The sequence below is a fragment of the Impatiens glandulifera genome, chromosome 1 (assembly GCF_907164915.1).
Source record: "Impatiens glandulifera chromosome 1, dImpGla2.1, whole genome shotgun sequence".
In the NCBI taxonomy this organism is placed as follows: domain Eukaryota; kingdom Viridiplantae; phylum Streptophyta; class Magnoliopsida; order Ericales; family Balsaminaceae; genus Impatiens; species Impatiens glandulifera.
The window spans coordinates 117,028,991-117,044,829 of NC_061862.1; the positions used below are offsets into that span (position 1 = coordinate 117,028,991).

The 15,839-nt window shown below is 32.1% G+C and overlaps 1 non-coding gene across 1 annotated transcript; it reads left to right on the plus strand.

The window, feature by feature from the left end:
• Positions 1 to 15,145: 15,145 nt before the first annotated feature.
• Positions 15,146 to 15,216, plus strand: TRNAG-GCC. The gene has a single exon. It is a non-coding gene; the product is annotated as a tRNA-Gly (tRNA).
• Positions 15,217 to 15,839: the final 623 nt, after the last annotated feature.

A 15,839-nucleotide genomic window follows, 5' to 3' on the forward strand; every position in this document is an offset into this window, starting at 1 on the left:
TTCTCTAACCTCATGATCTTCGTATTGGTAGATTGAGTTGAAATCAGCCAATAGAATTTTCTTTGCTAGAGAGTTGGAGTTCATGTTCTTGAAATGGTTTAAGCTCAAGACTGTTTTTGTGAATAGTGAACTTTGTGAAGATTTGTGAGGATTTAAGGGTGGTTTATATAGCCAAGGGTTCGGCTAGATTAGTAGGTTAAGCATGCTCGATGATGTCATCAATTAGTTAATAGGCTTTGACTTGTTGAAGTGTATAATGTTTATTTCCAAAGCAAAACTAATTATTACCATGATATTCATGATAAAAAAAATCTATTGACAAGATGTGAGTCTCCCTCTCTTAATGATGGACACATGTCGTCATCTCGATTGCGGTAGACTTTTTTTTATTTATTATAGGCTTCATTCTCAAGGTAAGCATGAAAACTCAGTTAGTTATCCCAGATTAACCGGAAAAGTTCATTTCATTAAAACCAGAGGGCATTTGTACTGAGCGGTTTTCCATGACCGGTTTTAGTTGGATATTTTGTTCCGATTGTGAAGAAATGTTGAGTCACGTCAACATTTGTTCAACTTTGGATTGAGTATATCCACTTCTACCAGGTCATTTCAACCATGTAGTAAGTATACACGTGATTTTGACGTTATGAAGTAATCAGGCATAGCCGGAGACTTCCTCCCGGTTAGCGTTCTTGAATTTTAATGGCCTATTTGAATATGGTTTGAGAAGCGAGAACTTCTCCCTGATCACATATTCTGATTTTTCATTATTATGTGTTTAAGCAATATGCATGCATGATCATGATATAAGTTGCTTAACATCAGTCATTCCCAGAATATTTCTAAAGTGAGAAAACTTAGCTTCCTGTAGCGGTTTTGTGAAGATGTCCGCTACTTGTTGCTCGGTCGAGACGTATTCCAACCGGATGTGTTTCTCCTGAACGTGCTCTCGTATGAAATGGTGTCTTATGTCAATGTGTTTTGTTCTTGAGTGCAACACGGAATTGTATGTGATCGCTATAGCGCTGGTGTTGTCACAGAATATTGGAGATTCCTTGGCTTCTACACCGAAGTCTCTTAGTTGTTGTTGGATCCAGAGGAGTTGTGCACAACAGCTTCCGGCTGCTATGTACTCTGCCTCTGCAGTTGATGTTGCAACTGAGGTTTGTTTCTTGCTGCTCCAGGTGACTAACCGGTTACCTAGGAACTGACAGGTTCCACTTGTACTCTTTCTATCAATCTTGCATCCTGCGTAATCAGCGTCTGAGTAGCTTATGAGTTTGAAACTTGAGTCTTTTGGATACCAAAGTCCCACTTTTGAGTTCCCTTCAGATATTTTAATATTCTTTTGGCCGCAGTATAATGTGATTGCTTTGGATTGGCTTGGAATCTTCCGCATACCTCAACCGCAAACAAAATGTCAGGTCAGCTGGCTGTTAGATAAAGCAATGATCCAATCATTCCTCGATATGCTGTGATGTCAACGGCTTGACCATCCTCATCTTTGTCTAGTTTTACGGAAGGACTCATTGGCGTAGCCGCTTCAGCGCATGTATCCATTCCAAATTTCTTCAATAGTTTGGCTGTATACTTCAGTTGGCTTATGAAGGTTCTGGCTTCAATCTTCTTAACCTGAAGTCCTAAGAAGAAACTCAATTCTCCCATCATACTCATTTGAAATCTGTCAGTCATCATCTTTGAAAACTTATCACATAATTTTGGATCGGTTGATCCGAAAATAATATCATCGACATAAATTTGAACGAGTAATACTTGTTCCTTTCTTTCAAATTTGAAAAATGTTTTGTCAACTGAACCTATTGTGAATTTGTGATCAAATAAGAATTGTGTTAATGTATCGTACCAAACTCTTGGAGCTTGTTTCAAACCGTAAAGGGCTTTCTTCAGCCGGTAAACATGGTTTTTGTGTTCTGGATTTTTGAAACCTGGAGGTTGATTAACATATACCTCTTCATTTACTTTACCATTTAGAAAAACACTTTTAACATCTATTTGAAAGACTTTGAAGTTTTTAAAAGCTGCATATGCTAAAAATATTCTAATGGCCTCGAGTCTAGCTACATGGGAAAATGATTCTTCAAAATCAACGCCTTCTTCCTGTTTATAGCCTTGAGCCACTAACCGGGCTTTGTTCCTCGTAACTAAACCTTCTTCATTGAGTTTATTTCTGAATACCCATCGTGTTCCTATAACCGGTTTATTTTTCGGTCTAGGGACTAGGTACCAGACTTTATTTCTCTCAAACTCGTTTAATTCCTCTTGCATAGCTAGGATCCAATCGGGATCTGACAATGCTTCATCCACCTTTTTCGGCTCAATTTGTGATATGAAAGCTGAGTTTTCATAGTGTTCCAAATTTTGTTGCCTAGTTCGGACGGGTGAGGATATGTTACCTATTACTAGTTCAAGAGGATAATTTTTGTTCCTTCTGAGGTTTATCTGAGACGTGTCTATCAAGCTTTTGGTTGGCTGATCAAGGTTAGACTGATCGGTAGGTTGAACAGAGTCAGACCGACCGATTTCTTTAGTAGAAACTGAAGAGTCAACTTTCTGCGGTAAAGCAGCTTGAGCAGGCTGAGGTTCAACATCAACCGTTTGGTCATTGACAAATCGTCTAAAAACCGGAACCTCGTCTTCATCATCAGAATAGATATTGAAGTTTTTCATTCTGTTGTGAAGATCGAAGGGTAATGTAGTGTTTCGTTCAACCGATTTATCAAAAACAACGTGGGCGGTTTCTTCAACTGTTAATGTCCTAGTATTGTATATCCTGTAGGCTTTACTTACAGCTTAATATCCCAACATTATTCCCTCATCGGATTTAGCATCAAAAGCGGTCAAGTAATTCTTGTCGTTATTGTGAACAAAACATTTCCTACCAAAGATTCGAAAATACTGTATGTTTGGAATTTGATCATAGTATATTTCAAAAGGCGTTTTGGAAAAGCGTTTAGTTACTAAAGATCGGTTTTGTATATAGCATGCGGTGTTGATAGCTTCAGCCCAAAACTTTTGAGCAATGCCCGAATCAGCTATCATTGACCTTGCGGCTTCCTTGAGAGTTCGGTTTCTTCTCTTAGTCAGGCCGTTTTGTTGAGGAGTTCTGGCACTAGACAACTCGTGTCTAATACCGGAATCATCAAGAAAAGTTGTTAAATTGATGTTTATAAACTCAATTCCTCTATCACTTCTAATTTTATTTACTCTAATAGATTTTTCATTTTGTATTCTCAAAATCAATTTGATCTTGATCAGATTTGGAGTTGCTTGATTTTTAATAGCTAGAAATGTTACCCAAGTAAATTTAGAATAGTCATCAATAACTACCATAGTATAATGCATGCCTCCTAAACTGGTTAATTTAACAGGACCAAACAAATCCATATGCAAAAGTTCTAAACATCGTTCAGATTGATAGTTTCCTTTACTTTTGAAAGATGACTTTATTTGTTTGCCCATTTGACATGCAGCACATACTTTATCTTTTGAGAACTTAACACTTGGAAAGCCGTGAACTAGTTCTTTGGAACATATGAAGTTAATTGTTTTGAAATTCAAATGATTTAGTCGTTTATGCCAAAGCCAGATTGGATCATTTCCGGCTATCATGCACACGGGTTTTTCAAAATCAGTTTTCCAATTAACTTTGTAAATGTTTCCCATTCGGTTACCGGTTATAAGGATATCATTTTCCTGATTCTTAACTAAACATGCATTTTTATGAAATTCAACTTTGTAACCCACATCACACATTTGACTTATACTCAATAGATTAAAACGCAGTTTTTCTACCAGTAATACGTTATTTATGGATAAGTTACCATGGACAATCTTACCCTTGCCCACGGTTTTACCTTTCGAGTTGTCACCGAAAGTTATGATTGCTCCGGTTTCATACTTGATGTCGGTTAGTAGCTCATTGTTACCGGTCATATGTCTTGAACATTCGCTGTCCAGATACCATTCCGAGTTCTTTAGCCGGTTGCTTCTCCTAACCTGCAAAAGAAAGTAATTTACACCCTTTTGGTACCCACATTCAGTTGGGTCCATGGTTGATTAGTACCTTTGGGATCCAGACTTGAATAAGTCGGATCACTTTCCCGGTATCTATTCTTATGACGTTTGACTTAACTTCTTGACCGTTGCTTAAGAATGCTTATGTTGTGATGAATTTCTTTGAGATCGAGATTTGTTTGTTTTGTTTTGTTTCCGGTTGGCTTTCCTTCTCTCAGGATGAAGTCAGTTTTCTGATTCAGTAGGACTTACATACTTAAGTTCTTCTTCCGGTTTTAAATCATTTTCGGTTGTTGAAATCTTGACAAATCTTATACATGGAAGATTGTCTTTCGTGAGTTTCATCCCGTTAGGTTGTTTTGATTCGTTTTGTTTATTTGGTTCGTAACCGATACCAAATCTACATTTAGGATGTCTTTTATAATTACACATCTGTTTTACGGCTTGACGAGATCTCTCTCACGCAGCCGAACATACAGTGCTCGTTCATCGGTTTCAGTTACCGATTGAACTGTCTTCTCATTATCTGAGAATAGTTCATCCGGTTCATACATTGCGGTTTCACATGACTTAACCGCGACACTATTTGACTCTTCGTTTTTAGGTTCCAACGGAGTCGGTATGTATGCCGATATGTTTCTGAACTCAGCGACCATTTCGTTGAGTGCAGAAATCAAATCTTCTTTAGTAAACTCATCAGAAGAGAAATCAAATACCTCTTCGTCGTTTGCCATGAAACGGGTTACCCTTTCCTCATTGTCTTCATTGTCAGAGTATGCTCACTCACTTCCACCGTCAGATGCGATGAGTGCTTTCTGAATCTCCTTCCCTTCGTCAGCATGCTGATCGTCGTTTCTCCGGTAGTCGTTCCGTTGGTTATCATTTCTCCGGTAGTTGTTCCCTTGGTAGTTGTTACCCTGGTACCGGTTGCTTTGATAGTTGTTGCCTTGACGATTACCTTCCGGTTTTTTGTCGTCTCTACTTGTTTTTCTACATTCTGACCTGAAATGTCCAAAACCGTCACAGTTATAGCATCTTTTATTTGATTTATTTACATAATTATAATTAAAATCGTTGTTAGATGGTGGTTGACTCTTCTTCATTAATCTACCAAATTTTTGAGCTAACATCGCCATCACATCTTCACTGGTCTGATCAGCGCTTTTGACTGGAGCCGGAACGGTTGATACTTGGACCGCCGGTTCCACCGATGTAACCAAAGCACCGGTTGTGGTTGTCGTGGATGCTTCATCTTCGATCCGAGACTTAATCTCGAACTCGTAGGTTTTTAGATCCTCAAACACATCATGCAACTTCATCTGCCCGAGGGTGCTTGATTCCCTCATCACCATGGTCTTGATATCCCATGTGCTCGGCAGTGATCTTAAGGCTTTGATGATTACTTCTCGGTTGTCATACTTCTTTCCGAGTGTTTGAAGCTCGTTGACCACACTGGTGAACCGGTTACTAAATTCCTTCATGTTTTTTCATCCTGATGTTTTCATATTTCTGTGTAGCCACCAAGATTTTGTTCTCCTTTGTTCTTTCGTTTCCTTCATGGATCTGAATGATCGTTTCCCAGGCTTCCTTTGCATTATCACAGTCTGATATCTTGTTCAAGGTGTTATCATCTATAGCCTTATAGATGTGCCTCATGCAATGGTTGTCCAGGTTACTCCGTCTTCGATCTTCATTTGTCCATTGGTCTAACTCCTTGTTGATCTTGATCGGTCCTTCTTTTAGGACTCGGCTCATTTCATCATCTAGCGTGATCAGATGTAGATACATCTGTTTCTTACAACTACTAAACGCTTCACTGTTTAGCATTGGCGGCTTGTCGCTGTGGGTCATGCTTCCCATCTTCTTCGGTTGCTTGAGTGCTAAGAACCTCGCTCTGATACCACTTGTTAGGATCCGGGACGCCCTTGGAGGACCGGGGTGTTTCCGGTTTTATGAAGGGTGGCCGCTTACACAACACACAATACTTTGGTGATAGTCCGGTTAGAGACTAAAACCGTTCTCAGCACTTCGCAAACTGTCACAGACTCTTGAACCGGGTTCAAGGGCGGAAATGTCTGTTTCAGTCTGAAGCAACGTATGCGACTTAGATGATGTTTAGAAGGAGTAGGTTTAGAGATATGAGTGGACCGGTTTTTGATATACGGAGTAAGATTGATTTTGGTTAAGTTTAGGTGAGTAAGCAGTAAAATGAAGGAAATAACACGAGACAAGATTTTTTATGGATGTTCGGAGCAAACCCTTCTACGTCACCCCTTCTTCTCAAGTTATGAGAAGGATCTCCACTAACTTTCAAAGTTACAACACTTATAATGCCGGTCGAGCCCAACTCGCTACTCGCCGGTTACACCAACTCACTCTTGATGTAATACAATACCACAACACAAATACACACAGAAAGCTTCCAGTTTATGACACACTGGTTTTGGATCGTTCGTAAGATTTCTTTATCTCTCTAAGATTTTCGTAAATTGTTATTCTTGATCGTTCGTTGTGTTCTCACAGATGCCATTAATGAGGTCGCTTAATCTTCCTTTTATAGTAGATGAGATCCCAACGGTCCTTTTCTTCTCTCACCGTGGGATTGGTTGATCCAGCATCACGCCTGTGTAGGAAGGTTACTTGCACGTTTCACCTTCCTCAACACTTGGCAAGCATGCAAGGATTCCTCAGGAAAATGTGACGTTGCCGGTTTGCAGATGCGGACACGTGTCAGGCATGCACTTTCCGGTTGTCAACATTGGATCAGTAAATCATCATTGCTTTCCTCGCATGCTTCTGATCGGATCTTATCTACTTTTATCCCTTCGAGACACGTCTATTTCGTCATATTACGTCACTCCTGCAGATTGTAGTTTCCGGTTTTGTCTCTTACATAATATAGTCCGGCTGGAGTGTGAATTTTGTCTTTGCTAGCCGATCTCTTGAGAGAGTTAAAACCGGTTCCTCTGATCTTCACTTGATCACTTGGAACTGGATTTCTTTGAAGTGTTTCAGCAACCAGTTCATGAGGCTCCAGCCGGTTTACACGATTTGATCTGTTCCTGCACATATAAGTTAACAATTGTTTAGTTTTTCTAGCCGGTTCCAAAAATTAACTTTACTTAATTTTTCTTATTAGAATGTGTCTCGCCTTATTAATCTTCCAAACAGAACCATTTTCCATCTTCAATTTGATGTCCCCCATGCCAACAATATCCAGTGACTCACTATCTGCGAGATAAATTTTCCCACAGTTTCCAGCCACATAATTCTCCATTAATTTTTGTGGGCAGTGGTGTGGTAAGACGCTCCCGAGTCCAAAACCCATGAATCTATCGGGCTATCAACAAAAAGAAGTAATGCATTAATGACAGTTTCTGTAACAACGTTGGCTGCATCATTTTTATCATCACTATTTCTCTTCGGTGCTTTACAGTTCCTCTTCAAATGACCATGTTTACCATAATTCCAGCACTCAAATGTCCGCCCAGACTTGGACTGACTCCTCCTGCTCCTCGACATACATCTGCTCTTACCTCGGTTGAAATTTCTATCATTACCTTTGCCCCTGTTTTCCACATTCAGAGCAGAACCTTATAACGTTTCACCAGAATCAATTTTACGAACCTGTCCAGCAAGAATACGATCTCTAACATTAACAAATTTTAGTTTAGCATTTCCAATTGAATTACTAATTGATCCCTCATAGGTTCCCAAATATTTGGTAGAGATGCTAACAAAATCAGGGCACTAACTTCATCCCCAAAATCAATCTCAACAAATAGCAATTGATTCACAATTGTATTGAATTCATTCAAATGAGTAGTGAAAGAAGTACCATCAACCATTCTTAAGTAAAATAGTATTTTCATTAAGTGTACCTTGTTGTTAGCAGATGGTTTCTCATACATATCAGAAAGAGATTTCATCAGACCCATGGTGGTCTTCTCCTTTGCTACGTTGTGAGCAACTGTCTTGGCTAGCGTCAATCGGACAACTCCCAAAACCTGTCTATCAAGGAGTTTCCATTTAGCTTCATTCATCTTCTCTGGTTTCTCACTCAAAGAAATATGAATCTTCTTGCCATAGAGATAATCTTCAATCTGCATTCTCTAGAAGGCATAATTTGTCCCATCGAATCTTCCAATCCCATGTCCCATACTGTTCTCACTTGTCATTGTTACCAATGCTCAGATCTAGCATAGCTACTCTAATACCAATTGTTAGGATTTGTATCTCCCAAATCTGACCAGCTTAAAACAATCTGTAAAAATGCAAGAAAGAAGAACATAAGAAGACACAGATTTATAGTGGTTCACTCAAATTGAGCTACGTTCACTTCATTCACCATCAGATTTCACTAAGAAGTAGAAGGAATGCAGAGTTTTTTTGCCTCACACTTTATCTCTCTAGAATTCTGTCTTTATTTTGTAAACTCTTAATAATCACATATTTATATGGTAAATATTCAGGTAATAAATCTAAATAACTATTTGTCAGGCCAAACCCAAAACCAAATACAAACTCAATAAACTCTAATTAACACTTGTAGAGTTTATTATAAGTGTAGGCTCCATAACTCAACACTTATAATGAGTAAAGTAGACAATTGAGCGCTCTACCTCAAAGAGTAAGAACACGATATGATAACGCATAATTCTTCTCAATGAACAGTTTATCAAAAAGTAACATTTCATAACCATTTCATAAACAAGTCACATTTCATAACCATTGTCCATAAACAAACCAAATTTGATAAACATTATTCATAGATAAAATCACATTTGATAACTAATATCCATAATATTATCCATAAACAAATCAAAAATATAAACAAAATGGATTTATTGTTCATAAACATTATCCATAAAAAAAACATAAAGCATATAGATGTTTGATCAAAAAATAATTTATTCTTTTGAGAAAAATTACAGATTTAGAGACTTTATTCTTATTAATAAAGAGTTTTTCTAATAATATTTAATTTTTCTTTGCGACCATCTCTTGTAGTTTGTCCCTCATTATATCTGGTTTTTTTTATTGTGCATCAATAATCTAGATAACGATGATTGAAATCATTTTTTATGAATTATTATATTATTATGGTTAAGAAATTTTAAATTTATTAGTATTTATTAATTATTTATGAGAATAGTAGAGTAAATATTTATTATATTATATAAATAATAATTGAAATAAAATATATTTATTAATATATAACTAATTAAATTTATAAAAATAATAATTTAAAATATATATCAAAATATAAATAATCAAATATATAAAATTTATAATTTAAATATATAAATATATTTATATATTTAAAATATAAATAATCAAATTTATATAAATAATAATTTAAATATATATATATATATATTAAAATATAAATACTCAAATTTATAAAAATAATAATAATTTTAATATATATCAAAATATAAATAATTAAATTTATAAAAATAATAATTTAAATATATAAAAAAATTAAGTTTGAAATATAATTTAGTTTAAGAATAAATTAATAAATTAAGGAACAATTAGTTCATTATTTTGGGAATTGGTCCCTCAATTCTGACACTTAAACACCAAAAGAATTCTTATGACCATTAAAATCTTGACGGATTGTATCAATTTGCAGAACATGTAAAAAACGGCTTTTGGTTTCAAGTATTAGTAGTCTCATTCCCCTTCATTTCATTTTTGACAGGGAAGATATCTTAATAAACTTAATCTAAAAAATTATAATTGATTTAAAAATTAAAAACTCAAATAATTTTAATCACTTCACAATCATTCATTCAAATTAAGCTCACAAATTACACAAATTACATCTAAGAATAAAATAATCCATAAACTCATTTAGTTTGTAAGCTTCTAAACATCATGATATGCTACTCCGATCTCACCCGTCCTCTCCGTTCATTGACATTAACCTTTTCTTGCCCTTCCGTCGCCATCTGACCCATCTCTGCTGACCCATCTCTGTTGAAGTCAGTGTTCCCTGACATTACCCTTGTTCTTTGTTTTCATCTTCTCTGATGCGATGATCCAATCAAAGTTTTTGAAGAAAAAAATTTTTCACGGTGTGCTTTTAGACGCAGTCATTGACTGTCATGAGAAGCTCGAGTTTACTCAACTTCGATCTTCTCCTAGAAACACTCTTATATAACCCATCATACACATATACCGTATCACTTATATTAACATTATATATGAATTCCTCAATGACTCCGATACTCTTTCCGCAATGAAAACTTCTTTGAATAGAAAGCCACAGATAAATTTCAACTTTCATCACACCAAAGTTTTAATCGTCTTTGTAATAAAACATGAGAAATGAAAAAGAACAGAATGAATCAGAAAAGAATTCGGAGAAGAGAAATCTACATAGAAAATATTTAGGACTGAGAGAGAATGACGGCGCTAGAGAGATATGGATGTTTTCTTTCTTTTGGGATAATGTCCCATTTTATAGCTTACAATTTTTATGTATAATTAGGGTTTCCGACGGCGGCAGCTAGATAGATATGAAGGGTTTTATCTTGTAGGTATAAATTAGGGTTTCTTGTAGGAAGTGGGCTTTTGGTCAATCTCTAATTATAAATTGTATTTCAGTCCCTAACTATTTTTTATTTTATTTTACAGCTATATTAATTTTGTTAATGATATGGATCTCAAATTTATAATAAAACATCAATCTTTAAAGGATTATGTATAATTAGATGAAAATAAATTACAACCAGTTTCAATTTGGCTACAAAGTTCATAAATTTCTCTTTTAAAATTTCACCTAAAATATTAGGAATAATACTTGTAGATTATGAAAAAATATTATTAGATTAACACATTTATATTTTAAAACACTTACAGAATATGAAAAAATATTTTTAGATTAACACATTTATATTTTAAAATTTTGAGACTGTTTTTAATAAAAAAAAAATAAAAAAATAAATAATAATCATTCTTTGCTCATTAATCCTTCTGAAACATATGTAATTATTTGTGATTTTTTTTTGGTAGTGAGTATCATCTCACTAGTATACGAAATTTAATAAAATTATAAAATAAAAACTATAACACTCACCAAATATATAAATAATAAAAATAAATCTGAATAAATAAAATAACAATTTTATTATTATTTATTAGAGAATTAATATTAGTTTTTTAAATTACAAAATTAATTGTATTATACATTCAGATAAATGATTAGGTGAGGGAATGACTTGGCATAATTTTATTCGTTGAAAAAATCAAATAATTTCTCTCTTTTCTCTTTCTCCTTCCACTTTTACATATTTCAACCAATGAAGGTGATGCCAAGTCATTCACTCACCAAATTCCCTCACCAAATTTTCTCACTCTATCACTCCTCATACATTTAATTACAAATATCGAAATCAAATGATAAAAAATCATTAAAAAAAAATTCAAGTTATAACCAACAAAATTTTAAATTATCTAAAATAAAATAATACTCAAACTAAAGGAAAACTAATAATGAATAATGTCATAACATTTCATTTGTACAAAGTCACATAAAAAAATGTGGTAATATATTGAGTTTCTTACACCAAAATATTATTAATTAGTTTTACTTTTTTATATTTTTAAAAATTGTGATATACATGAACTAGTTAATTATTAGAAACTTTGTGTCTATATTATTAATGCCTGGCACAAATTATGTTGTCACTATTTATTTTATTTATTTGTCATTTTTCTAGTTAAAATAATTTATTTTTTCGAACATTATAATGAAGGAAATGACACTAATTTATCCCAAATTTTCAAAGTATTATTTTTTTTATTTTTTAAATTATTTATTCATATAAAATCATAATAATTTTTTCCTTAACTAATTTAACTTTTTATTCAAATTTACAAGAATAATAAAATATATTTTAAATAATAAACCCAATATATTTTTGATAACTTATTTGCAAATCCACATCATTATAAATTTATTCAATTATAGAAATATGTTTTTAAATTTTCATCTCAATGTATTTGTTTATTTGGTTTTCTATGATCTTTATAACTTTAATTTATTCAAATAGTTGTTATTTGAATATTTATTTATTATTGTAAAAATCTTTCCCAATTATTTTCACCTAATAACAACATTTTAGAATTTTAAAATCTAAAAAAAATTCCTATAATTTGAATAAAGTAAATTTGTCTGTGGTATGACTTGAACGATGAATAAAGTTATATCTGACTTAATAGTGTTTGTTTTTCAAGTGTTTGATAGAGATTTCTTTTAATGATATTCATGGAAAAATCTATAAGTTTTAGCCCTATCAAATTTTCAGTTTTATTTTATATATGGGTGATCTTAATTAAATAGTGTTTAGGAGTTTTGGTTTAGTATTATATTCTCTATCTCCACTCTTTTCATATTGTTTACTCTCCAATGAGTTTTTGTTAAGTTATTTGATTCCAACTTATGTAAGATTAATTGAATAAAAATAGTAGGGTGGAAAAATGATTACAGACTTACAGTGTTTATAGTGTTTAGTTCAAATTTAATAATAATATAATTGATAAATGTGGGGAATAAAAATAAATAATAAACCCAATATTTTTCTGAATAGCTTCTTGCAATTTTAAATTATCTGAACAAAATTAAATATTTTTTTATTTGGAACAATAAATCATTTAAACAGTTCTAACAAGCTTGAATTTGGCTCAATTTTAGTTTCTAATTATATTTCTTTTTTGTTTCAATATATTATCATTTAATTAGAAGAGAACCAATTGTATGAACGAGTTAAGAATCTTATTTCATATTAGAGTTCACTTTACCTTTTGCAATTTTTCGTACTTAACTTTATAAATCAATTAAAAATATTGAACCTATTTTGCTTGAATAATGCCCCCATAAATATTTGTCTTTTGTTGGATCAATTTAATTTTATTTAGTTGATCCGAACTACTATGCATTATTGTTGAAGCTGCAGTATATTATTGCAGAAATGAAATTTACACATTTTATAACTTGAATGTACAGAGTTTTCTATTTAACTAGATAATGTATATTTTTTAAGTATTTGATATTGATCTCTGAAAAGCAAACAATTATTATGAAAATAAAATTAGATTTTAATCAAGCTATGTCAAAATCTTAGTTTTACTTGACCTAATGGTGATGATCTTCAAAATTCTTTGAGTTTTGGTTATAATATTATATTATCTACTTTTATTCTTTTCTTAGGGTTGATATTTACCGAATTAATTTTGGTTAAATTATTGGATCATAAGTTATTAAAACGTCTAAGTCCTAGATAAAAATAAAATGTGTGTGATTGCCTCTATCTTCTCGGTTTTATTTTCGTATTAATTCTTTCTTTTTTTTCAAATTAAAGTCTTTAATATTTCGACGTTAGAGCTGCCACCTAATTTTCCTTAAAATTTATGAAAATATTTGTATATTTTAAACGCATTTTCGAGATTTTATTTGATATTTTGGGGATTTGTTACACTCAGGAGAGTGTTTTCGGGATTACTCCTCCTTTTTCGTCATAGTGACGGTTTATACTTTAAATTTTTGATCAATTTTAAAATTTATTATATAACACTTTTTATTTTAAACTTATCCAAATCTAAATGTTTAAAGTATTGAAATTTAATTATATAAATCATACATTTTATATTGGATTTGATCAAAATTTTGAACTTAACAAATAAACTAATCAAGTTAGTTTTCAAATAATTTATATGAAATTTTAATTTTTAGCATTTTTAAAGGCTACTTGTATAAACATATGCCTTACAAAAATATTTAAAAAAAAACAAACTGGCATGGTCTTAATAAAATCATTTTTTTATAAAAGTATTTTATATTTTTTAGAATTTTTTTCAAAATCATTTAAACATTGAAAGGCTTTAAAAACATTTCAAATTTGTTAAAGCCCAAAACAAACCAACATGAAGGCTTTCCAGATGAGGGCGCCACTAGTTCATCGGTACGTAGGTGATCTCCTGAGTGCGGGTTGATCCGATGTCAACAAAGGTAAACCAGGTCAATTCAGCACCGGGTTGATCCGATATCAACAAACGTAAACCAGGTCAATGCAGCACGCGGGGTTGATCTGATGTCAACAAACGTAGACCAGGTCAATGCAGCGCGGGGTTGATCTGATGTCAACAAACGTAGACCAGGTCAATGCAGAGCATGGGAAATTTGTAGTGTTGTGCAAAAAAAATCGAAAAAAACGATAATCGAACCGATAACTTACCGGTTTTATTTTACCGGTTAATGGTTAACCTGTTCTAGTGATTCCGGTTAACCGGTGTTTTATCGGTTAAATATTTTGATTTTCGGTTGAATTATTTTTCAGCCGGTAATAATTTAATTATATATTTATAAGTTTTTTTTTGTTAAAACAATTTAAATATTAGATATATTATAATATTTAATTATTTTTAAATTATAATTTACATATAATTATTTTTAAATTATAATTTACACATAATTATTTTTAAATTATAATTTATATATAATTGTTTTAAAATGTAAGATTATAGTTTATATAAAATAAAAAATAAATTAAAAAACTTTTGAAATAGTTTCATTCAATAAAATTGTCTTTATAATATTACAATGATATGAATTTATAAATTATTATTTAAAAAAATTAAAATTATGTTAAAATATAATAAATTGAATTAACGTTCTTAGTTAAATCTGATTAATCGAACGAAACCGGTAAACACAGAACGAGTGAAACTCCTAAATGTTAGCTAATGGCGGGTGGAGGAGGGAGGCAGGCAACCGAAGGCTTCCTTCGGTCGCGTTGACATCCTTATGTGACAGTATAAGTAGGCGTGTTCAATATTTGGTTTGAACCAAATATCTGACCGAATTTGAATTCACCGAATTCGAATTTTATTTTCGGTTTTCGAATCGAATTTCAAACCAATTTGAATTCAAATACGGTTTTCGAATTGGTTTTCGAGTTTGGGTTTCAACTCGAAACAAAAACTGAAAACCGAATTTATTTTTTATTAATTATTTTTCCAAACTTAGTTTAAAAAAACGTTCAAAATAATCAAATTAAAATATTTTAAACTTAAAATTTAATAATAAAAAAAGACAACAAATGCACCAGTGGTCTAGTGGTAGAATAGTACCCTGCCACGGTACAGACCCGGGTTCAATTCCCGGCTGGTGCAATTTATTTTTAGTTATGCTAGTTTAAAAAAATGTAAAAAATAAATTCAAATTATTCGAACCGAATATCAAATTCGAATTCGGTTTATTTTAATTAAAATTTATTTGAATTCGGTTTCGATGAACACCCCTAAGTATAAGACTTAGTATTTTTCCTACTCACGCTAAAACAAATTCATATTCAGAATGATTTTCACATTGTTTTTGAATTAGTCAAAAAAAAAATTTCTCAAATATGTTACATAGCCAATGAAGATCAAAAAGGTGATATTTTTCACCCATTTTAAAAATTAATGATATTAATTCACATTATAAAAAAGAGCAACCACGTGTCAAGATATCAAACAATAATAATGATCAATATAGTAGGATATAAAACTTACTGCTTTATAGCTTATTTCAATTGATTTTTTAATTCAAATTTTAGATTAGAACTTATAAGTCTCAATATAAAGATGGTAATATATATATATATTACATTCATAATTGTTTATATGAATGATATACTAGTTTATTCAAAAACAATTGAAACTCACTTTAAACATTTAAATATGTTTAAAATAATAATAACTCAAAATGAATTATTAATTTTTAAATCAAAAATAAAACTTTTTAAGATAAGAAT